At 43.2% G+C, this 24058-nt stretch overlaps 1 long non-coding RNA gene across 1 annotated transcript in view; it reads right to left on the minus strand.

The window, feature by feature from the left end:
- The window catches only part of LOC126413338 (uncharacterized), a 1775741-nt gene that overhangs the window by 157206 nt on the left and 1594477 nt on the right, over positions 1-24058 (minus strand). The window contains exon 7 of the long non-coding RNA XR_007575369.1: positions 21352-21458. This is a non-coding gene — a long non-coding RNA (uncharacterized LOC126413338). The remainder of the gene's footprint in view (positions 1-21351; positions 21459-24058) is intronic.

Here is a 24058-nt window from a genome sequence, read left to right on the forward strand (position 1 = left end):
TGACGTCTGCCTCGTACAAATAACATTCCAGCATGGTTTATGGTACACGAAAAACCCTGGAATGGTAATGACGTTGCCTCACAGTAATATCATTGCTAGATCAGGAAATGTATTTCAATTGCTAAGAAACGTAATACCAGCACAAGAAAAAGTGTCACATTATATTTACAAAGTACTGTAACATTTTTGCCCATCTCTTACGATGGTAATTACTATCCTAACCAGCAAAAAAGTCACTGGCTGTGAAAGGTAAGACACAATAAATGAAACATTATTCTTCAGTCTTACTCGTCAATCAAGCATTTTATGACAACTAAATTATCAGAAACGTAGTGCAATAGCTTCTCATGCCTGAGTGGTCGTGTCATGTTAATGCGTATCGTTGAGTAGAAAAAAGTGACGAGTGATCACTATGCTACATCGACCCAACGACGTGATCATATAAGGAACTACATACATCAAAAAATATTTTGCATCACCCCGGTACCCAGATGTCCTGAAGATAGACACAGTCCCTTTGACTGTTCAGAGATGTCACTAAACCCGCCCAAACCATGCATGCGCAGCGCCTATTAGACGGAGTGGGTCGGACAGACAAACAGTCCCAGTCATTCCACCAGGAAGGAGGTACACAGTTAGTGTTGTCTGTAGTTTAACCATGCCTAGAAGGTCAATACCGGGGTTCGATCACGTCTGCATTGCTACTTTGTGCTAGGAAGGGCTCTCAACAAGGGAAGTGAACCAAGGAGATACAGAGAGACAGGAACTGTCGATGACGTCATTCGCTCAGGCCGCTCAAGGGCTACTACTGCAGTGGATGACCGCTACCTATGGATCAGGGCTCGGAGGAACCCTGACAGCAACGCCACCATGTTGAATAATGCTTTTCGTGTAGCCACAGGACGTCGTGTTACGACTCAAACTGTGCGCAATACGCTGCCACTTCACTCCCGACGTCTATGGCGAGGTCCAACTTTGCAACTACGACACCAGTCGGCGTGGCACAGATGATCCCAACAGCATGCCGAATGGACTGCTCAGGACTGGTACCACGTTCTCTTCACCGATGAGTGTCACATATGCCTTAAACCACACGTGTTTGGGGCAACGTGGTCTGGCTGAATGACTTCGACACACTGTCCATCTAGTGCGGCAGGGTGGAGGTTCCCTGCTGTTTTGGGTGGCATTATGTGGGGATGACGTACTCCGCTGGTGGTCAGAAAGGCGCCGTAACGGCTGTACGATACGTGAATGCCATCCTCCGACCGATAGTGCAACCATATGGTCAGCATATTGGTGAGGCATTCCTCTTCATGGATGACAATTTGCGCCCCCATCGTGCACGTCTTGTCAATGACTTCTTTCAGGATAACAACATCGTTCGACTAGAGTGGCGAGCATGTTCTCCAGAGATGAACCCTGTCGAACATGCCTGGGACATATTGAAGAGGGCTGCTTGTGGACGACGTCACCCACCAACCACTCTGAGGGATCCACGACGAATCGCCGTTCAGGAGTGGGACAATCTGGACCAACAGTGCCTTGATGGACTTACGGATAGTGTGGCATGACGAATACAGGCATGCATCAATGCAAGAGGACGTGCTACTGGGTATTAGAGGTACCGGTGTGTACAGCAATCTGGACCACCACCTCTCAAGGTCTCGCTGTATGGTGGTACAACATTCAATGCGTGATTTTCATGAGCAATAAAAAGGGCGGAAATGATGTTTATGTTGATCTCTATTCCAATTTTCTGTACAGGTTCTGGAACTCTAGGAACTGAGATGATGAGTAACTTTTTTTGATGTGTGTATGAATGGCGTTTTTATGAAAGAAGTGTGCTGCATAGTCATACAGCATTGATACAACGTGGAATTCTGCTACAATGATTATCTGTGGGTACAATACGATGTAGAAAGGTAAAAATCCTCTCTCAGCTTTTCTGTGTGGCTGGTAACTTTTTTCAAAGGTTTTCCTGAATGAGATAAAACTAAAATGTTACGGGAATTCTTGTAGATTTTTTTTCTTTTCTAAGCAGTAATACTATATTCTGTTCATTCAGTTGACACAACTTTGGAACACTGCTTTGTATGCATTGTCAGTTCACAGGCGCCTGTTTGTATTAGCAATACTTGAGCATAAGATCTATAATGTAAAACCTCCAGTTCGTACTAGTTATCAACAAGAGCAATGTACTGGTAACTACTAATACGTCTTTGTTCTAGCTGAGCCTGGTTTCCACTTCGTCTTGAGATACTTTGGAGGATGTCAGTTTCATCTTCCACAATCCCCTCATTACGCAAACACATGGGTTGGAGACCCTCCCAGTCCCATCGGCGTACTGACAGATTCAAACTCGGAATGGCAGAGCCCGAAATTTTGGAGAACGTACGTATCGAGCGCAGTGTTATATGGATGTGAATTGTGGTCTGTGAAAAAATAGGAAAAGTAAAGAATCGAAGACGGATGTTGAAAATTACGCGACCTGATAAGAACTGAAAGGGTTTTCCGCGCAGTCGACAATGGGAAGAATATATGTAAAACATTGGCAAGGGGAAGGGATAGGACAACAGAATATGTATTAAGAAATCAGGTAATAACTTCCGTGCATGAGAGGAAGCTGTTGAGAGGAAAAGAACTGCAGGGCACGACGGAGAGTTAAATACTGGTGCACACAGATACAACAATAACTGAGGGCGCTGTGTGCAAATACTACTCTGAGATGAAAAGGTAGTCACAGGACATGAATTCGTAACAGGTATTGGCAAAAAAAGACCGAAAATGTATTCCTTATCACAGGAATAATAAAGCACTATGCACTCCATATATTATAATTAATATTAAATATCTCTTATCTCTACTAAAGGTAAGAGAAAAGAAGAGACGTTTCGGTGTAACTGGAGTCATAACATGCAAAGGTGAGGATCTGCTTTCATAAGGATTGTGCGGGATATCGTCACGACAGTTTTGTTGGAATATAGAACTTTGTAACGCGGGCAGTCACAACCGTTACACTTCATAAAGAATGGAAGTAAAAAGAACCGTAAGGCAGCTAGAACTGATCATTTCCTTATTGTCACTACCGGATTCGCTGCATTAAAACCTCATTCTCAGTTAAACTACAGAAGAAGGATAAATTATTATATAATAGTATGTATTACATCGAATCTTTTCCTTTTTATGTAGTTCACCGAAGGATTCTGTTCTAATGCAGCGAAACGGGCTGTGACGCTGAAGAAACCACCAATTTTGGAGAACGGACGTTATATGGAAGTGAATCGTGGTCTGTGGAAAAATAGGAAAAGTAAAATATCGAAGACGTATGTTGTTGGAATAATTTCAGGTTAAGAGATATGTGGAAACTAGCGAAGCTTCGACGTCTCGACTAAAGTTTGAAATCTAAATAAAACAATGTTTAAATTGTTGGTCAATGTTCAACAGCGGCCTCTTCTTTCATGACGTATGGGTTGTATTTGTAGCTTTGTTGTCCAGGTAAATATACTATAAATCAGATCATTCGATACTATAGCTCGTACAGTATCTTATTACAAATGCAGAATTAATTATAGCTTTCATATGTTTACTACAGCTGGTGACACATGGACTAGTAAAGTTACATATTATCCCACATTTACTTTCATTAATTTTCTTAAGTATTAGTGTCTTCCATTCAGACGTAAGACAAAAAACAACCAGTTACAGAACAGTGAAAAGAAATACGCAAAAAATCTTTTACTGACACAATACTTCAAGAAATTGTTTCAAGAGTACTCTTCTCTATTCGTATAAAGATAACAAATAGAATGCCAAAACTTTGTTACCAGTGAAGTTAAGTAATGTGGATCAGGGTAAGCTGCTGCTTCTTTTTAAATCGATATACATTGCTTTCTGTGAACCAGAAGCGAAAATTAGTATCACGAAAGCAGTGTTACATGAAGCTGTGGGCCTAGGCCAGTTCTCCGACAATGGGGGACATCATTCTCTTATGTGAACAAACAGGCCACTTGCGCTAACATTCTTACGTAAACAAACCGCTTATGGGAGTCCATGATACGTTTATTTAGGAGGTAATTAATGGGCAGTAACTGTCATTATAATTAGACTATTTTTATAGTCGATAATTTTCATGATAATTAATCTAATTTATTGTCAAGATGGCCTCCGAATACCGCATTTCCGTTCGTGCTTACCGTGGTGTCCAAAAAATTTTAGCCTAAAGTGGTAATTGTCATCACGAAGGCGGCAGTACGTGACAAAAACGCAAGTGCACTACTTGGCCGTCACCTTGCCTATACATTATAGTCATTCCCTTGACAGTTACTGACCGTTAATTGTAATTGTAATGACAGTTATTAACTATTAATTACATAGTAAAAAATATAACAAACTGGACCCAAATGAGCGGTTTGTTTACATAATAACGGAAGGGCAAGTGGCCGGTTTGTTTAAAAAGAGCACAATGCCCACATTGTCGCTGAACGCGCCCTACCCTCAATATCCATCTATAAATTACAACCAAGTAGCCTGGCTGTACACCTTGAGAACGAACTTCATTCGAATCTTGATTATTTATGAGAATACTGTATTATCCGACTTGAATGCATCGAAGTACACAAATTATCGGGTTAGCTAAGACCATATCGTTTCATGAGTGAAGGACGGAAATAGTGCCTCCGATTATTAATACAAACCACATCAGAACTCTCCTCTTGCATACTTTGTTCCGTTCAAGATAAACGAAGTAGTAAACCCAGCAATCACTGTAGTCTCCAAATTGACTACAACTTTCTTTACCGGAAGAGATATATATATTTCCAACGTTGTGTTATTCCGTTTTATCGTAACAGGGATGAAACGGAGGAACATAAAGCGGAGACATTGGTAGGTAGGAAAGACCTGTAGTAAAAATACGGTGATGTGATGTCTTCTGAGACTAGGAAAAGAGGGAGGAGGGGAGGGGTGAGTGGAATTGGAAACTGACGAGTTGCTGGCAGTCGAAGTGGCGTTTGGCTATGATAATTTCCAAGAAGTCCGGTTACCATCAGCCTTGAATTCAGCAGTGTAAAATAAGAGAGTCAGCTGAAACAATTAAATGCCCGAAGAGGACTGAAGAGGAAGTGGCTACAACTTTCAAAGGCCTGACAGCCAACGATCCCATTCTAGTGGGCCGAATGTATACTTCATCCAGCAGCTGATCAGCGTTCAACCCAAACAAGTGGCCGAAAGACAACTGCCGTGTGGCATCGACGTCTTGATGCACTTAGAAAGAGCAACAAATCTGTTAAAGAGACTGCTGATTTCACACTTGTCCGCCCTCTTCTATAGTACTGCTGTGAGGTGTGGGATCCACCGCAGATAGGACTAACAGAGGACATGGAAAAAATTCAGAGAAAGGCAGCTGGTTTTGTACTATGACGAAACCGGGTAGCGAGTGCCACGAACATGACTTGTGAACTGCGGCGTCAGTCATTAAAACAAAGGCATTTTTCAATGCCGGAGGATCTTCTCATGAAATTCCAAATTTCTCCTCCGATTGCTTAAATACTCTGTTGGTGCCCACGTACAGAGGGAGGAATAATGATCATAAAAAGTGAGATAGATCGGAGGTCTCAAAGAAAGATTCAATTGTTCGCCTTTCACGCGCTGCGTTAGAGAGTGATTCGGTAGAGAAATAGCTTGAAGGTGATTTTGGTGAACCCTCTGCTTGACACTTAATTGTGAATTGCAGGGTAATCATGTAGATGTAGGGAACGCTGCCCTTAGGTGCAGCCCTACTATTAAATGTTGTCTGCCTGTCACCTTCTACAATATGGCAGCCACCCCTCCGCAGTCATCTGGAAATCGATTGATCCAATCGCATTCAGGAGAGGGACGTCGTTTGTCAGCTGAAAAGCGGAACAGGAGAATAGGCAAGACCATCCCCAAGAAAGGTGCAATTCAGTCGTCCTACAGATTACTGCTGCAAAGAGGTCGAACAATCAGTTTTTATAGTGGCTTCAGTTTCAAAAAGGCGCTGCCTGCCGCCGAAAAGGATATTATTAGGATTAGCACTGGATGTCGAGTTCGCATAGAAAGAGAAATGTACTGATAAATCATTTCGGCGTTATATTTGAATACTCTGAGGCTTCAGTTGGCCAATGGTGTTTATTCGTTAATTAAATTTTGGAGGAAAATTTATACGGTTCATTCCCATCAACAGTATCCGCAAATTTGAATTGCCACTTGGCGAGTCCAGCGCGGTGCGTGCGCGCTTCTTGAGTAATAAACACGGCGGCAGCAAGTGCCGGGAGGGCGCTTCGCGGACTGGAGCACCAGCACCACCCACCCGGCGTCCTAACATTCCTGTGGAGCGATCAACCTGGCCAGCTCGCTTCGAACGAGGACGTCGATGCGAGCGCACCTGCCTGTGAGCCGGGTTCGGCTGGCGAGTGGGCCTGCATATTGAGTGCACAAGGCACATGTTATTCAAAATGAAATGCACCAGTCAGCCTCTGGTTCTATTCTTAGCCCGGTCAGATATATTTTCCCCTCGGGGACTGGGTACTGTACGGTCCTTATGTTCGTATCGTCATAATTGACATTTCACAGGTTAAAATGGCTCTGAGCACTATGCGACTTAACTTCTGAGGTCATCAGTGGCCTAGAACTTAGAACGAATGAAACCTAACTAATCTAAGGACATCACAAACATCCATGCCCGAGGCAGGATTCGAACCTGCGATCGTAGCGGTCTCTCGGTTCCAGACTGTAGCGCCTAGAACAGCACGGTCACTCCAGCCGCCGGGCAAGTTCAGAAAGACAATTAAAAAAAAATAAAAAAAGGAAAGAAAAAAAAGGAAAGAAAAAAAGAACCTGCACCGTGTATTGAGAGAAAGTCCTTCTTGCATCGTTTGAAAGCACATTCACTCTACCGTTCTCACCTGAGGACGCCGTATTGAATCAGAAGGTGAATGTACTATGTTTTGTGATCTATGAGCAAGTGATTTTTTCCTTGCGGTAAGTTCCTATGGAACCAAACTGCTGAGGTCATCGTTGTCTAGGCTTACACACTACTTAATCCAATTTAAACTAACTTACTCTAAGAACCGTTTCTGAAGAAGACAAATTTGTTAACGTCGAGTATTGATTTAAGTAACAGGAAGTCGTTTGTGAAAGTATTTGTATGGAGTATAGCCATGTATGGAAGTGAAACATGGACGATAAATACACTCCTGGAAATTGAAATAAGAACGTGAATTCATTGTTCCAGGAAGGGGAAACTTTATTGACACATTCCTGGGGTCAGATACATCACATGATCACACTGACAGAACCACAGGTACATAGACACAGGCAACAGAGCATGCACAATGTCGGCACTAGTACAGTGTATATCCACCTTTCGCAGCAATGCAGGCTGCTATTCTCCCATGGAGACGATCGTAGAGATGCTGGATGTAGTCCTGTGGAACGGCTTGCCATGCCATTTCCACCTGGCGCCTCAGTTGGACCAGCGTTCGTGCTAGACGTGCAGACCGCGTGAGACGACGCTTCATCCAGTCCCAAACATGCTCAATGGGGGACAGATCCGGAGATCTTGCTGGCCAGGGTAGTTGACTTACACCTTCTAGAGCACGTTGGGTGGCACGGGATACATGCGGACGTGCGTTGTCCTGTTGGAACAGCAAGTTCCCTTGCCGGTCTAGGAATGGTAGAACGATGGGTTCGATGACGGTTTGGATGTACCGTGCACTATTCAGTGTCCCCTCGACGATCACCAGTGGTGTACGGCCAGTGTAGGAGATCGCTCCCCACACCATGATGCCGGGTGTTGGCCCTGTGTGCCTCGGTCGTATGCAGTCCTGATTGTGGCGCTCACCTGCACGGCGCCAAACACGCATACGACCATCATTGGCACCAAGGCTGAAGCGACTCTCATCGCTGAAGACGACACTTCTCCATTCGTCCCTCCATTCACGCCTGTCGCGACACCACTGGAGGCGGGCTGCACGATGTTGGGGCGTGAGCGGAAGACGGCCTAACGGTGTGCGGGACCGTAGCCCAGCTTCATGGAGACGGTTGCGAATGGTCCTCGCCGATACCCCAGGAGCAACAGTGTCCCTAATTTGCTGGGAAGTGGCGGTGCGGTCTCCTACGGCACTCCGTAGGATCCTACGGTCTTGGCGTGCATCCGTGCGTCGCTGCGGTCCGGTCCCAGGTCGACGGGCACGTGCACCTTCCGCCGACCACTGGCGACAACATCGATGTACTGTGGAGACCTCACGCCCCACGTGTTGAGCAATTCGGCGGTACGTCCACCCGGCCTCCCGCATGCCCACTATACGCCCTCGCTCAAAGTCCGTCAACTGCACATACGGTTCACGTCGACGCTGTCGCGGCATGCTACCAGTGTTAAAGACTGCGATGGAGCTCCGTATGCCACGGCAAACTGGCTGACACTGACGGCGGCGGTGCACAAATGCTGCGCAGCTAGCGCCATTCGACGGCCAACACCGCGGTTCCTAGTGTGTCCGCTGTGCCGTGCGTGTGATCATTGCTTGTACAGCCCTCTCGCAGTGTCCGGAGCAAGTATGGTGGGTCTGACACACCGGTGTCAATGTGTTCTTTTTTCCATTTCCAGGAGTATAGTTTAGGCAAGAAGAGAATAGAAGCATTCGAAATGTGGTGCTACAGAAGAATGCTGAAGATTAGATGGGTAGATCACATAACTAATGAGGAGGTACTGAATAGAATTGGGGAGGAGAGGAGTTTGTGGCACAACTTGACTAGAAGAAGGGATCGGTTGGTAGAACATGTTCTGAGGCATCAAGGGATCACGAATTTAGTACTGGAGGGCAGCGTGGAGGATAAAAATCGTAGAGGCAGACCAAGAAATGAATACACTAAGCAGATTCAGAAGGATGTAGGCTGCAGTACGTACTGGGAGATGAAGAAGCTTGCACAGGATAGAGTAGCATGGAGAGCTGCATCAAACCAGTCTTAGGACTGAAGCCCACAGCAACGACAACTCTAAGAACGACGCACTCACCCTTTCGTAACGGAGGACTCGAACCTCCTACGGGAGGGGTCAAGGCGCCCTAGAAAGCGCAGCTACCCGCGCCGCCGAGCAAGTGAAGGTAGGGCATTGTGTAATCCAACTGGTGAGGCATAATTGAGTGTATAGTTTAAGAACGCTTTATCTGTTTTTCAAAGGATTATCATCTGCTCTCTCAGTTGCTAAGGGATATTACTTACTGAGTTTATTCCTTGTACGACCGCGTTCAATCAGTATTCGACAGGCACAGTTCTGGCTAAAGGTTATTAACATTATAATAAAATTCATTGGTACAAAACTATTGTATTAATTGTTAGAAATTTTTTTAAATTTCCGTGCCAACTTTTAAGAGAGTTCTTTGATACTGTGTTACGATTGTGGCTTCTTGGTTTCTTAATTAATGATGAAGTACACAGCTAATCTGGTAGTCACACCTCGTGAAAGAGAACTGTGTTTACGAATGTTTTAGGAAATTATGATCATACTGATACGCGCACCTCCCGGTACCACTACTACCACTCCTAAAATCGTTACATAAATAATATTTCGTCCATAATTGAGGGGAGCTATAGTACTGTGGCAGGGTGTCTTCATAGAAGACCATCAGCATGGACGCAGAAAAATGGCGATCGACATGGGAGTCGGGCACTCAATTCGGCGCCAGCTTGGCACTGATCGAAGTTCTTGGCGGCGAGTGCGGCGGCCATCCATCCCCGTCGGCGCCGGCAAGTGGTCGGCAGGGGGGGGGGGGGGGGGGCGGCGGGAACAGCCGCCACACCAGCCCACGCCCAGCAGCCCTGATGAATTCCGCCGGCCGCGCTCTCTTATTAAGCCGCCCCCGCGCGAGTAATCTCTCGGTCGTTTTCTGCTTTAGCCGTGACCTGGCCGCTATAAATTCGCTAACTTTTTCTCCTCTGCCAGCCAGTTTCCTTTCTCCTATGATCTGGTAGAGACTTGGTAATCTTTTGTACAAAAAATGTGCGCGATTGTTCTGAGGTAATGGCTTTATAAGAAACAGTTTTGCGTTTGCTCAAGGTTGAATCTGCAGTGATTACCATCTTAGAAGTATTATGGGCGCCTGCTGTCCCTAATCCATATAGGCCTAAGGATTTAGAAAACATTCTGAGGTCCCTCTTACATTGTTTGCAGATGAGTCTAACGTTTATCGTCCAGTAAAGTCATCAGAAGATCAAAATGAGTTGCAAAATGATTTAGGTAAGCTACCTGTACGGTACGAAAAGTTGTAGTTGAGATTAAACACTAAAGAATGTGAGGTCTTTCAAACGAGTACAAACAATGTGTTAAACTTCGATGCACAGAAAACGTCACAAATTAAACCTTGTAGATTTATCAATTGTAGGTTACCATTCCGAACAACTTAAATCTGAACCTTCTTATAGAAAATGTTAGGTGGATGGCCAACCAAAGACTGGATTCTATTGGAAAACTCCTTAAAAGATGCAACAAAACTACTAAAGGGGCTGCCTACGCTAATCTTATCAATCCTTTTTTTTCCACTGCGCGTTATAGGGTCCTCGTTAGATGGGATTGATGCAGGAAATCAAAAAGCTCCAAAAAGGAGTGGCTCGTTTGCTATTATAGCACAATAAGGATGTTTGTGTGTCACGGATGTGCAGTCATTAGAAAAAAGGCTTTTTCATTGTGTTGAGATCTTTTTCAAGAAATGAATACGTACTTTCTGTTCCGAGTATGAAAATATTTTGTTGATTTGCAATTACTTAGCGAGAAAGGGCCGTCGTAATAAAATAAATCAAAAGTTGCGCTGAACGACTTAGATGTTAATTTTTCCCATGCCCTATTCGAGAGTGGAACAGTCGAGAAATGGTCTGAAAATGGTTTTACGAATACTCTCTGAGGCACTTAAGTGTGACTTGCACTGTAGTGAAGTAGATGTAGCATTACGAACTTACTCGTAAAAGAAGTCCTTAACATGAACATCTCAGTTCATACTCACCAGGGTGTAACGGAACTTTTACTTCTAAATTTTCCGACGATTACATCACCTGTAGCATGACAGTTAACTGTATAACTAAGTAGGCCTCCCGCCAAGTGTATTATTACTACACCCTCGTATTCCCATACGGCACGACCTTTAGCGGCGTTTCGTTTTATACCCATTCCACTGCCCATACAATCTATGATGCAGACACACTGACTTTGTTAAAGATGAGAAAGCCTGAAAGTTTTTTGTTTTCAATGGAAATTGAAGGAAACCTAGATTTACATCGTCGAACGATGGTCCCTTCTCCAGAATGTAAATATTACTAAGTTTTTAAGGTCTTACGATGTATCTATCCATGGGGAACTTGTCCGCGCTATTTACAAACGTCCTCGTACATGTGACCGGTGTCAAATAGTGCCAAGGACCCAAATATTTGAAATAGAAGTTAAGCTACAGCTCCTCACGAAGTAATTATTCGTACTATTAACTACATTAGTGAAGCTCACAGTCGGCATAAGAAGCTTAATTTGTTGTCTTTCGCTTTTTTTGCGGAATTACCGTGTAGTGGTGTATTATAAAACAGTTTGAAGATATGCTTAATACGGGCAGTGATAATAAGGACTAATTAATTTTCCAGATGAAGATACTCTGTTGTTGAAGGTGATCTTTCAGTATCTCGGAGCCGCCATATATGTCGTTCACGTCTTGTGTGCTCGTCTTCCGCGAGAGAAACTAATGATGACGACGATACGTTAATGACGACCGAGAGTTCACTTCTGGGGACATTTTTCAGTGTCAGGGAATGAGCAGAAATTTCCAGCACAGCATCACGCCGCACACACACAGAACGCAAAGCTGGCGCCAACTGACAACTGAAGGGTTCGGCACTGCGTCATCTCGCTGTTTTTTTTTTTTCCCTCGAATCGTATGTCATCATTTGAAAGTGAATTTTCAATGGAGCCGGTCAAGCAGGCTTCACAGAGTAGTCAAGATCTAATCCTTCTACATGAACTCTACGTGAAACAGCGGACCGATTATCCAGACATGACATGTGTAATACGCATCCAGTTTACGTTGTAAGAAGCCTAAATTTTCTGTTTGATAAAATAACCTCCGATAATTATAAATGGAAAACACAACGTTGTTTACTTCCTACAGGATTAAAGTGATAAGCTAAATAGCATTTGGCTTATAAGGCCATCATCAGACATCCTCTCACAGCTGTCAAAATTTTTGTTTTATTGATACATAACTTGTTTCCCGGCCAAAAGCAGCATCAGCAGTTGCAACAGTGAAAAAGTCATAGGTATACACATCGCTCGTAGGCAAGACATGTTATGCACTGAATATTGTCTATTTTGTTGGCGAACGAAGGGTGACTAAGACGTAATCCATAAATTTCGCAGAAATTGCTAGTGTGTGGATCATGCAATTACTGAACTTTGTTTTAAAATTTGTCTGCACCAGTGCGACGGCAGGGCAATCCGGCGTTTGGAAAGGTAGCTGCGGATGCTCAGAATGTAAGGTACATTGTGACTGGAAAAGATGTTATCTAGATTGTGACACATCTGTAGAATTATGATTCCACATTTACTGAGCATCTACTAGTACAGAGTGAGGACCACCTGTACCAGGCCATAGACATGTGTCCACCACTTGACAAACGAACGGCAAAAAACTCAGGTTTGCGGAAGACTTTGAAACATCGGGTTCACAGTCCTGATTTAATATCAAATGATCACCGAACACAGTAGTTTCCCTCTTCTAAACTACTCTTAATCCGCACAGTTTTCCACATATGTCCTACCCTGTCTATTATTTCAGTAACTCCGTTTACCTGTATTTATTTATTTTGTTCTGTATGCCTATGTACTTCATATAATCTGTAGTTATAACTCTCAACTCTGTTTAATCTGTTTACGTAGATTAGATTAGATTTACTTTCATTCCAATTGATCCATAGTGAGGAGGTCCTCCAGGATATAGAAAATGTCAGGAAAACAATAATACATGACAAATACTTACAACAAAAACTAAGCTGATTTACCTTCCACAGATACCAAGTGGAATGATCGTCATTATTTTTATTGCCCTCCGTATGTAAAAACTTGTTCAAGTCATTCATCAGCACTCTTGCCAAGTACTAATTCTACATTACAGGGATTATTAATTTGATTTCGGTTATTATATAGACAGTGTTTAGTATTAACACGTATTTATCCTGGTTTGCTCCCTTTAAACAGGATGTTCCAAGAGGAATCGTCAGCATTCAGTGATATGACAGGAACAATCATTCTAAGCAAAAAGTCTAATAAACATGGGCTGTAGAATGCATACCATAGTAGCTAGGAGCGCTTGTCCATCTTTGCTATTGTGAAAAATGTCTCTGCTACTGAACAATTGCTTATAGCTCGCGAAGTAGACATCTTACAGCCCACGTTTACTAGATAATTTTGCTTCGAATTATCGTTCCTGCCATATCCCTGAATACTAACTATTGCTCCTGGTACACACTGTATTTATTTACTCTTCAATTTTTTACCTTGTAATTCAGTTACGCGTGTTCCTTTACAATGTTGTTTTCAGATATTGGAGCGTCTTTGACAACGAAAGTCAGTTAAAGTCTGACGATGTAAGCCGAAAGACAATTAACTAAATAAATACTGAGCTTTTATTTTTATAACTATGTTCTACCAATTGATGGATGGATGGATGGATGGATGGATGGATTGATTTAAAATTGTTGGGTGGTAATCTCCTTGATCACAAGCGCCCTTTAACAAGATCTCGGTACTGGCAAATGAGGAGTACTCTTGTTAAAACGAAAAGCAAATGAAGTACAATAGCCACCATAACAGAAAACGTCGCATGCAGGTACCAGTAGATCACACAGTTACCACATTTTAAAATAACTCATAGAATCGTGGAAGTCAGTGAGAAAGCTGACTGATCACGGAACTAAAAGAATGACACAGCCACTAAAAAAGACATTTAACTGGGCGAGAGTCCTGTCAACACACAAAATGTAAATAACTGCCGTGTCATCGCCGAAAATTTAAGATCCTAGGCTTCCCTTCTATCAGCATACAACACATAGGACATTAAAACATGGTGTATCGCGAGTGTCTTCTTATCACAAGATATAATCATGGATCACTGAGCAGTGTCCAATGCGAAGGCGACTGAGGAACACTTCGTGCCTTCGTCCAGTCTGAAAGGAAGTGCGCCACGGACGAATAGTCGGTTTTACCGACCGCAGCTTGCTGTTACTCACTTCCAGCCACTGCCTTCCAAGACTCAGCCAACACCCGTTTTGTGACCCACGACAATACAGCCTGTGAGGAGACCGGTAAATTGAAGTGTGGTATTTTCCTGACAGGTTGCTTTCGCTGCTCTGACAGCTTTCTTGTTCCCCTCCGATTCCCAGAGACCCAGCAGAAGGTCATCTCTTTCTTCTGTCTATGCAGGTAGCGGGTAGTGTCTTGGACGATCTGAACTATTCTATCTGCTTGGAAAATGTGCTGAATAGCTTTCAGAGCATTGGCTGGCAAGGCGGTCGAGCGGTTCTAGGCTCTACAGTCTGGAACCGTGCGACCGCTACGGTCGCAGGTTCGAATTTTGCCTCGGGCATGGATGGATGTGATGTCCTTAGGTAAGTTAGGTTTAAGTAGTTCTACGTTTTAGGAGACTGATGACCTCAGAAGTTAAGTCCCATAGTGCTCAGAGCCATTTGAACCATTTGCAGAGCGTTGAGAGAGTCAGTGCAGATAAGAAACTTTCCTCCACAAGAAGTTTCACGAGCTCCAGTGCGTTCCTGAGTGCCCACGGCCCTGTGTAGTACAATGAGAGGTGGAGTGGTAGGCGGCGCTTAATGGCAAAATGGCGGAAGACAACAAAACACCCAACAATACCTCATTGCCTCGATCCACCATGCTCTAAGGGAAATTCCGAAAAAGGTGCCCTTAAAAATTCGCTTTAAAGCCAAAGGCAGAGCTATGAGCTCGTTACAGCCAGTCAAGTCCAAGTTAAGAGTGGTCCTGTCAATCACACAGAGGGGGGCGGGGATTTGCTCTATGCCTGTTTATGAAATGTATGTCTGCTAGACTAAGTAAGTCAAGCTATCCCTTCGCACTGACAGAAAAAGGCAAAAAGGTTAGTAACCCGTCAATCGTTGAACCTGTGCTGTATTTCGTTCTGCCAAGAAGCGACGGAAGTATAAGCTAACATATGATGAGACCTGACAGTGCTTTAGCACGATGTGAGCCGCATCGTCTAGGAAATAAACTGTAGCAGAACATTTACACTCATGTCATTCTGAGGTACAGAACTGTTCTAATAAGCAACAAAGGGAGCATCCATTATCGCGATGCACAGCAACACCATTACTCACCGGCAGCATACGACAGGATGGCTGATGGTTCCTTTCCCACTGATTAATTGCAACTCGTGTAGGATCCGAGGAACACGCTTCGCGAAAAGTATGGCGGACCACACGTGTGGCGCCTGGAGGGTGCGACCCGTTTCTTGCGGCCACTCAGCACGGCGCAGCGCAGCGCTCCGACGTCGGACTGGACGAGCGACAGCGGCAGCGGCCGGCGACGTGCAATATGTCGGGCGCGGATGTCGCGCCAGGCAGGAAGCGGTCGACCGCCGCCACTGCGGTTCTCGGGGCCGGCCCGACACTGCGAAGCGAGGCGCCTCTTCCTCTCCCGTCATCTAACTGTGCCATCTGCGTGTGGCACTGTAAAACCAATTATCTAATATTTTGCGCAGGACTTCGATTTCAACTGCGACAAGCACAGAGTCTCTTCCTGCGATATCACGTATATAACCATTCAGTTTGACAGATGTGAAGTGCCGGCCGGAGTGGCCGAGCGGTTCTAGGCGCTACTGTCTGGAACCGCTCGACCACTACGGTCACAGGTTCGAATCCTGCCTCGGGCATGGATGTGTGTGATGTCCTTAGGTTTGTTAGGTTTAAGTAGTTCTAAGTTCTAGGGGACCGATGACCTCAGAAGTTAACTGGACTGTTGACTGGAATACTCTCTTTCAACTTCTGAAGGTGGAAGGGGTAAAATACAGGGAGCGAAAGGCTATTTACAATTTGTACAGAAACCAAATGGCATTTATAAGAGTCGAGGGGCACGAAAGGGAAGCACTGGTTGGGAAGGGAGTGAGTCAGGGTTGTAGCCTCTCCCCGATGTTATTCAATCTATATATTGAGCAAGCAGTAAAGGAAACAAAAGAAAAATTCGGAGTAGGTATTAAAATCCATGGAGAAGAAATTAAAACTTTGAGGTTCGCCGATGACATTGTAATTCTGTCAGAGACAGCAAAGGACTTGGAAGAGCAGTTGAACGAGTGGACAGTGTCTTGAAAGGACGATATAAGTTGAACATCAACAAAAGCAAAACGAGTATAATGGAATGTAGTCGAATTAAGTCGGGTGATGCTGAGGGAATTAGATTAGGAAATGAGACACAGTAGTAAAGGAGTTTTGCTATTTGAGGAGCAAAGTAACTGATGATGGTCGAAGTAGAGAGGATATAAAATGTACACTCGCAATGGCAAGGAAAGCGTTTCTGAAGAAGAGAAATTTGTTAACGTCGGGTATAGATTTAAGTGTCAGGAAGTCGTTTCTGAAAGTATTTGTATGGAGTGCACGTATAGTAGTGAAACATGGACGATAAATAGTTTGGACAAGAATAGAATAGAAGCTTTCGAAATGTTGTGCTACAGAAGAATGTTGAAAATTAGATGGGTATATCACATAACTAATGTGGAGGTATTGAATAGAATTGGGGAGAAGAAGAGTTTGTGGCACAACTTGACTAGATGAAGGGATCGGTTGGTAGGACATGTTCTGAGGCATCAGGGGATCACCAATTTAGTATTGGAGGGCGGTGTGGATCGTAAAAATCGTAGAGGGAGACCTAGAGATGAATACGCTAAGCAGATTCAGAAGGGTGTAGGCTGCAGTACGTACTGGGAGATGAAGCATCTTGCACAGGATAGAGTAGCATGGAGAGCTGAAGACCACAACAACAACAACCATTCAATCTGTTTATATCATTGTGCGAGGGATGTTCAGTAAGTAAAGCAATACATTTTTTTCTCAGCAAATTTCGATTGCAAAAAAGCTGTGTGATTTCATAAACTTCTGACAGGCGGTAGCGCGATACGTTGGCTTCAAAATGGCGTCTACAACGGACGTGTGTTCAAAGCAGAAAGCTGTCATTTAGTTCCTTCTGGCGAAAAATCAGACGATCGCAGATATTCATAGGCGCTTACAGAATGTCTACGGAGACTTTTGAGTGATCACAGCATGGTGAATCGTTGGACGTGGCTAGATCTCCCGCGTGCTGCCTGGCCGCATACAGCTGTGACTTCTGCAATTTTGGAACGTGCGGACACTCATTCGATGTGATGGACCGATCACAATCAAACACCGCTCTGTTAAGTTGGACATCTCTGTTGGTAATGCTACCACACTCTTTCACCATTTGGGGTATTCGAAGATGGGTTCCTCGCCGCCGCAGAAGGCCGTAAAGAGTAAGTAAGGATCGTCTGTGTGGAACTGCTTGCGCTTTACGAGGATGATCGTGACAATTTTTGTCAAACTTCGTCGCAGGCGATAAAACAAAGGTTCATCTCTTCGAAGCGGAAACCAAAAGGCAATGCATGCAGTGGTGCCGCACCACCTGTGCTCCGAAGAAAAATTTCAATGCCACGCCATCAGCTGGAACTCTAAAGGGATTATTTTTTTGATGTTCTCCCTCATGGTGCAACGATCACCTCTGAAGTGTATTATGCTACCCTTAGGAAATTTATGAAATGCCCTCAGCGTGTTCGTCGTCACAAAAATGCAAACGAACTTCTCATCCTCCATGACAACGCAAGGCCTCACAGAACTCTTCGCACCTGAGAAGAGCTCAGAAAACTTCATTGGATTGTTCTTGCTCAACCTCCGCAGAGAAGAGAATCCTCATCTTCCAACTTCGATCTATTTTGCTGAATGAAGGTTGCACTCCGCTTTTGGCTCAGTAAAGGTAGCACTCCTCTGTAATCGGTACGACGATGACGGGAAGGTTGATGCAGCGACACGTTGCCTACGACATCGATCAGTAGAGTATAGCATGTGAGCATACACGACCTACCATTACGGCGGCGTAAGGCCGTCGCGTTTAATAGAGATTATAATGAAAGGTAGTGTTTTGTAGCCAAAAGAGTGGGGCATATTGTAGTGTACTGGAATACTGAATGAAACCAACCTGCTTTAAGAACGTATTTGTTGTATTACTTATTTAATGACCCTCCTCCATCTACATAAGAAGTGTTCCATGTAAAGTTTCTCTTTTTAATTCAAAAATAATGAGTTAAAGAAATATTCAGTTAGTACTGTAATGATACGAAACGTAAGTCTTTCTGTGGACTTAGGAACATAGAACTACTTATTTTCCAGAGGGTTGTAACAACGAGTTATAATATTTCAATCATAAGATTATCTTTTCCTATAGTGTTGCTGATTTATTTAATACGTCTGCACACAAATCCCACATTATCATTTTTAGTTAGGGAGCTGGAAACGTTCAAAGTCTTGGGGGTGTATAGAGACCGCTGTACATACGTTGCTGGACGTGTTCAGTAGAATGTTTACGATGACGGTAAGTTCATTTAAGTGAGATTTTGAAACGCATGCTCATTTTCCTGAGTAAACAAATCCATACGCTTTCAGTACGACCTACAGATTAGATGTAAAGTTGCTGGTGTCACACAGCGGCAAGCTTCCCCGATGACTTGTTTCAAATCAATCTGGGATTGTGAGTTGGGTATCAAGAATACTGATTCTTCAGCTATTCCCACAAAAAAATCTACTGGCGCCAAATCGTTGACATTAGGGCCATTCCTGATTACCAAGGTATCTTAACCATCTTCCAAACAATAACCTGATCAGTTCTCGCATAACATCACACGAAAAAATATTTCAAGGAGAACACCTAGTTTGTACACAATAAAAGCTCTATACATCTCAATTGTCAGTGTACCTGATAAGTAGTGTAGATCGATGATTTCATCTCCGAAGGTTCAACACCAAACGTTATGGGGCCACTTCCTACGCCGATTGTCATGATGTACCCATCTGTGGTCCAGTAATGTGCACTGCACGTACTGAACCCAGGTTCACCAGAGAACACTTTATAAGGCATACGGAATGAAATTATCCTCGGTCCGTTTGCAGAAAGCAACTTTCCGCTAGAGATCGTTCCCATGCTGCTTTCTCTGTCAGCGACGCTAACTGTTCGCCTGGCTGATACCTATGACTTTTCGTGTGCTGACATGAAATTCGTCATGTACTGTATCAGAAACGAACACTTCGTAATGGCCCTCTCAAACTTCTTATTTCTCGAAATCGTCAGTGCAAGGATACATCCTAGATTATAACGGTATAGGACTTCGATCACAGCATCGAGGAAGTTTGTCGCTCCGGACACCAGCAACTTTACATTTAGTCCACAGGTCGCTTGGAAGGCCTACTGATTCAGGAAAGAGTGCACTAATTTGAACTCGTCACTTCAATGAATATTCCGCTACAGGAACAATCTTTTGAACGCAGTCAATTATTTTCAGAATGTTGTAGGCACCCCTAAAAACTTCAAAGTTTCTGGCTCCATAACTAAAACTGGATTACAATTGACATGTACACAGTTGGTTGAAGAACCTCAGCTGCGCAATGAAATAACTTGTTTCCTACATCAAAAATTATAACTCGTTGTTGGAACTCTCTGAAGTAATTAAATAAATTGTGACCATATCTCCACGCAAGGAGTTACGTTTCTTACGTCCACCTACCTAAATAAACATTCCTTTAGCTTATTATTTTGTAAGTCACGGGCAAAACGATTTATCTTAAGGATCTACACAAACTACTGTACATCGCATGTTGAATGTACTATCGTACCAATACAGTTGCTTTTCTTTCCTATTACATTCATCTATTAGGCAACGAAAAAATGGCTGTCTATTTGCCTCTGTATGCGCCCTAGTCTGTCTGCCTTTTTCCCATGATCCTTATGCGATATCGACATCGGTGTCAATGAAAGTCAAGTATGGTAATACAGCTTTATTACGGCAACAAGCAGGCGATAGGAGACAGAAATGCTCTTCATTCGTACCAGGCACTTCACGTCACTCCAGATTATAACACAGCTGTTAAAATCATCATTATGGAAAACCAGAAAACCAGCGACCTTCAATGAATGACAATATAGTAATTGTAAACATCAATAATGGACTAAAACAGCATGTAGTGCACACAAATACACAAGTTTCACAAAATGTTTGCAGGGAAGGTGCCCAGAAACTTAACAGTCTATGGAAACTACGAGAACGACTATATGGTGCGATGACAGTGTCTTACTTGCATAAAACTTGGATGCACTACCATTGACGTGAAATGAAAGGATAGTGTAACGAATGACGTCATTCATCATCACACAAAGCACGGTAGTGTCGAACTCTGACCTTTGCAGTGACTATTATGTTGACCTCCTTTTGGCATAACAAATGTGCTATCGAAGAGCACTATGTGCCGCAGAGAACACTATCAGTTGTGCATCATATTCAAACCTCCTAGAAATTCTCTTCGTCTTGCAATCTACGCGAAACGACACGGCCTGACGTCTGCAGTTATTGTCAGAGTGGTTTCCATTTATTCTAACCACTGCAAGAATCAATAGGCGGCAAAAAAAATCCGTTGTGATGAAGAGGTACATAAGAGACTTTCAAGTGGCTGCCAAGATTCACAAAAGAATTATTATCCACGAGAATTCAAGCACTCTGAAGCCGTTGGCGAACATGCGGGGAGAAGGTTATGTCCTGCTACTTGTGCCCTTCAGGAAATATTAAAAACTGTTTACAATTATTACTTGACTCAGCTTCGCAACTTCTGTTTCTCATGCAAGTAACTGTATATAATAGTGAATAGAATTTTTTTGTGACCCTCATATTTTACTGTGTTTTACGCTGTATCCGTGCGCCAAATTTTTCAACATGAAAATATCGGAACATTTACTTTTTGTCGTGTAGAGTTGGCTATAAACCGCCAAAACAGTTTATTTGCTACTTGGATTGTTCCAGTTGGAGAAACGACAGTGTGCGTGAGGCATTACACTCACATAAGTGTTGCATGATTCACTACGATATCATCCGTAGTCTTTTTGCGTGTGCGTCCAGCTTCGAGTTGAATGCTGCAGGTACAAAAGTTGTAGAATTTTTGTTTTCCTAGAAGTCAGGGGGAAGGTCGTGTCCTGTGTGTTGCTAAGGCACTCTGTATTGATTCAGTCTGACTTACTTGATATGGAAATCCAATTTCTCTGCGCCGCTTACTCAGTCTTTACGAGTTTAGATTCGCCCGGCAGATCTTCCCTCAGGAACCCGCAGAAACTTTATCGACTGCATCTGGAAAAAGAAGACATTTCAGTATTGCAGCGCGTTTGCTTATGTGTCACAATATTTTCGGCACTCAAATAATACCTCTCAACTTCGTCGCATACGGTTCCTGGTACGGCACAAATACAGCATAATCCACAATACGCAATAGAAATACAGGCATATGAGACAAGAGATGAAAGTACATACAAAATACTGATATAGGCTGCGATAACTGCTGTCCTGGAAAACTATAGCATACAGCATACAGTTATTAAGCAGAGCGAAGAAAGTCTGGGTAATAGAACAGGAAAATTGCTGTGCCATACGACTGTAGTTCTTTTTACGTGGGAGTGCTGAAATGTAAATCATCCGAACGTTTTATGTGAAAACTCTTAAAACAAATAAAACAAATAAAACAAATTTTGTTAAAATTCTGCATCTTCATTCTTCGTGTTTAAATATTTATTTCTCATCATAGCCACCCTGGCGAGGAATATATTTGTCCCAATGAGGGTCTAGGTGGTTGATACCGTCACTGAAGAATTTTTAACATCTATACGGCGCCACAACCTCACTTTTACTATCACCGCATCATCACCATCCAAGTGAGGTCCTCGAAGATGTTCTTTAAATCGGATGGTCCCAAACTGAGGGCGTATGGAGGATAATCAATGAGTGTGAACCCAAGGCGTCCGGATGTTGCAGATGTCGCAGCGTTTGTCATGCTGAAGGAGCGGGTGCTGTATACCTAGGTATAACAACTACGAACATTTTAAATTGGAAGGAACACACAGAAAATGTGGGGAAGGCTAACCAAAGACTGCGTTTTATTGAAAGGACACTTAGAAAATGTAACAGACCTACTAAGGAGACTGCCTACACTACGCTTGTCTGTGCTCTTTTAGAATACTGTTGCACATTGTGGGATCCTTACTAGATAGGACTGATTGAGGACATCGGAAAAGTTGAAAGAAAGGCAGCACGTTTTGTATTATCGCGAATTATGGGAGAGAGTGTCACAGAAATGATACAGGCTTTGGGATGGACATCATTAAAAGAAAGGCGTTTTTCGTTGCGACGGAATCTTCTCACGAAATTCCAATCACCAACTTTCTCCTCCGAATGCGAAAATATTTTGTTGACACCGACTTACATTGGGAGGAACGATCACCAAGATAAAATAAGCGAAATCAGAGCTCGTAGGGAAACATATAGGTGTTCATTCTTCCCGCGCGCTATACGAGATTGGAATAGTAGAGAATTGAGAAGGTGGTTCGATGAATCCTCTGACAGGCACTTTTGCAGAGTGTCCATGTAGATATAGATGTAGATGTGTGGATAATCTCTTCGAATTTGTGCTTTTAGTTTCCGGGCGGCCGGTCGAAGTTGCCGAGCGGTTCTAGGCGCTACAGTCTCTAACCGCGTGACCGCTACGGTCGCAGGTTCGAATCCTGCCTCGGGCATGCATGTTTTTGATGTCCTTAGGTTAGGGAGGTTTAAGCAGTTCGAAGTTCTAGAGGACTGATGACCCCAGAAGTTAATTCCCATAGTGCTCAGAGCCATTTTTTTCTCCTGAGGGTCTCTCACGCAGCGACACAGTTACGTTACACACCGCCACGTCGATTGATTAGTATGAAGATGTGTAATACCTCAACCGACGTTAAGAACATTATAAAAAATCCAGAGGCATCACTTTTCAGTCGTACACAGAACATAAAGTGGTTCATATAAATATGTCCACGAATAACGTATCACCTGTATAAATAGCTACAAAATTTCAGGTCTCTTGACTGGTTTGATGCGGACCACCACGAATCCCTCTCCTGAGCCAACCTCTCCATCTCAGAGCAAGGCTTACACCGGTTGTCATACAATATCTGTTGGACACTTTCCGTTCTCAGTCTTCCTCTGCATATTTACCTTCTACTGCTCCCTCAAGTACTATTCATTTCACTTGCTGCATATCTAAAGACAAGTTACCTAGTATGTACATTTTACGATTTTCTTCGGGTAACATAAATGTTTTACATTACGCGGTCAAATATTGCTTCCAGCAAGGAAAAAATGAAATCAGTAATAGTAATCTATGAAGAAAATTAACCAAAACAGAAGCTGCAAATCAATTAAAGGGAACTGAGTGTTTAAGTGAAAATGTTAATACCTTAGAAGACAATAAAGCACAGAGCAAATGGTTTCCCGCCAACGTCAATGTTCTGAAGGGAAAGCGTCGGAACTGCATCGAGCCTTTTCCTTTCTGACTGAAATTTCGAGTTAGATATGTAATTTGACTGTATATTAAGGATTCGTTTCCTTAATTAGTAAAAATTTTTAAGTGACCTTTTTGGAAAAATAGCCGGCCACTAGTTTACACACTGCTATGACCTACATTTCAAAACCGATTATTATACCCGTTATTACTGTCAATATTTTATGTGGATTGGCAGGAAGGCAGATCTCGGAATGGGGCCACCGATTTATATTTTTGTGACCAGAATTCTCTTTATGTTTGTTACTATGTAGCTGTGTCAGTATGTATTTCTATGTCTTATGTTATTCTAAGTATTTATGTAGTTTTTAGCTATGTCTTATTTGTTTCATCGTCTTTGTGTGTGTCTTTTCATCTTCCG

This window comes from Schistocerca serialis, chromosome 1 (genome assembly GCF_023864345.2).
Source record: "Schistocerca serialis cubense isolate TAMUIC-IGC-003099 chromosome 1, iqSchSeri2.2, whole genome shotgun sequence".
Taxonomy (NCBI): domain Eukaryota; kingdom Metazoa; phylum Arthropoda; class Insecta; order Orthoptera; family Acrididae; genus Schistocerca; species Schistocerca serialis.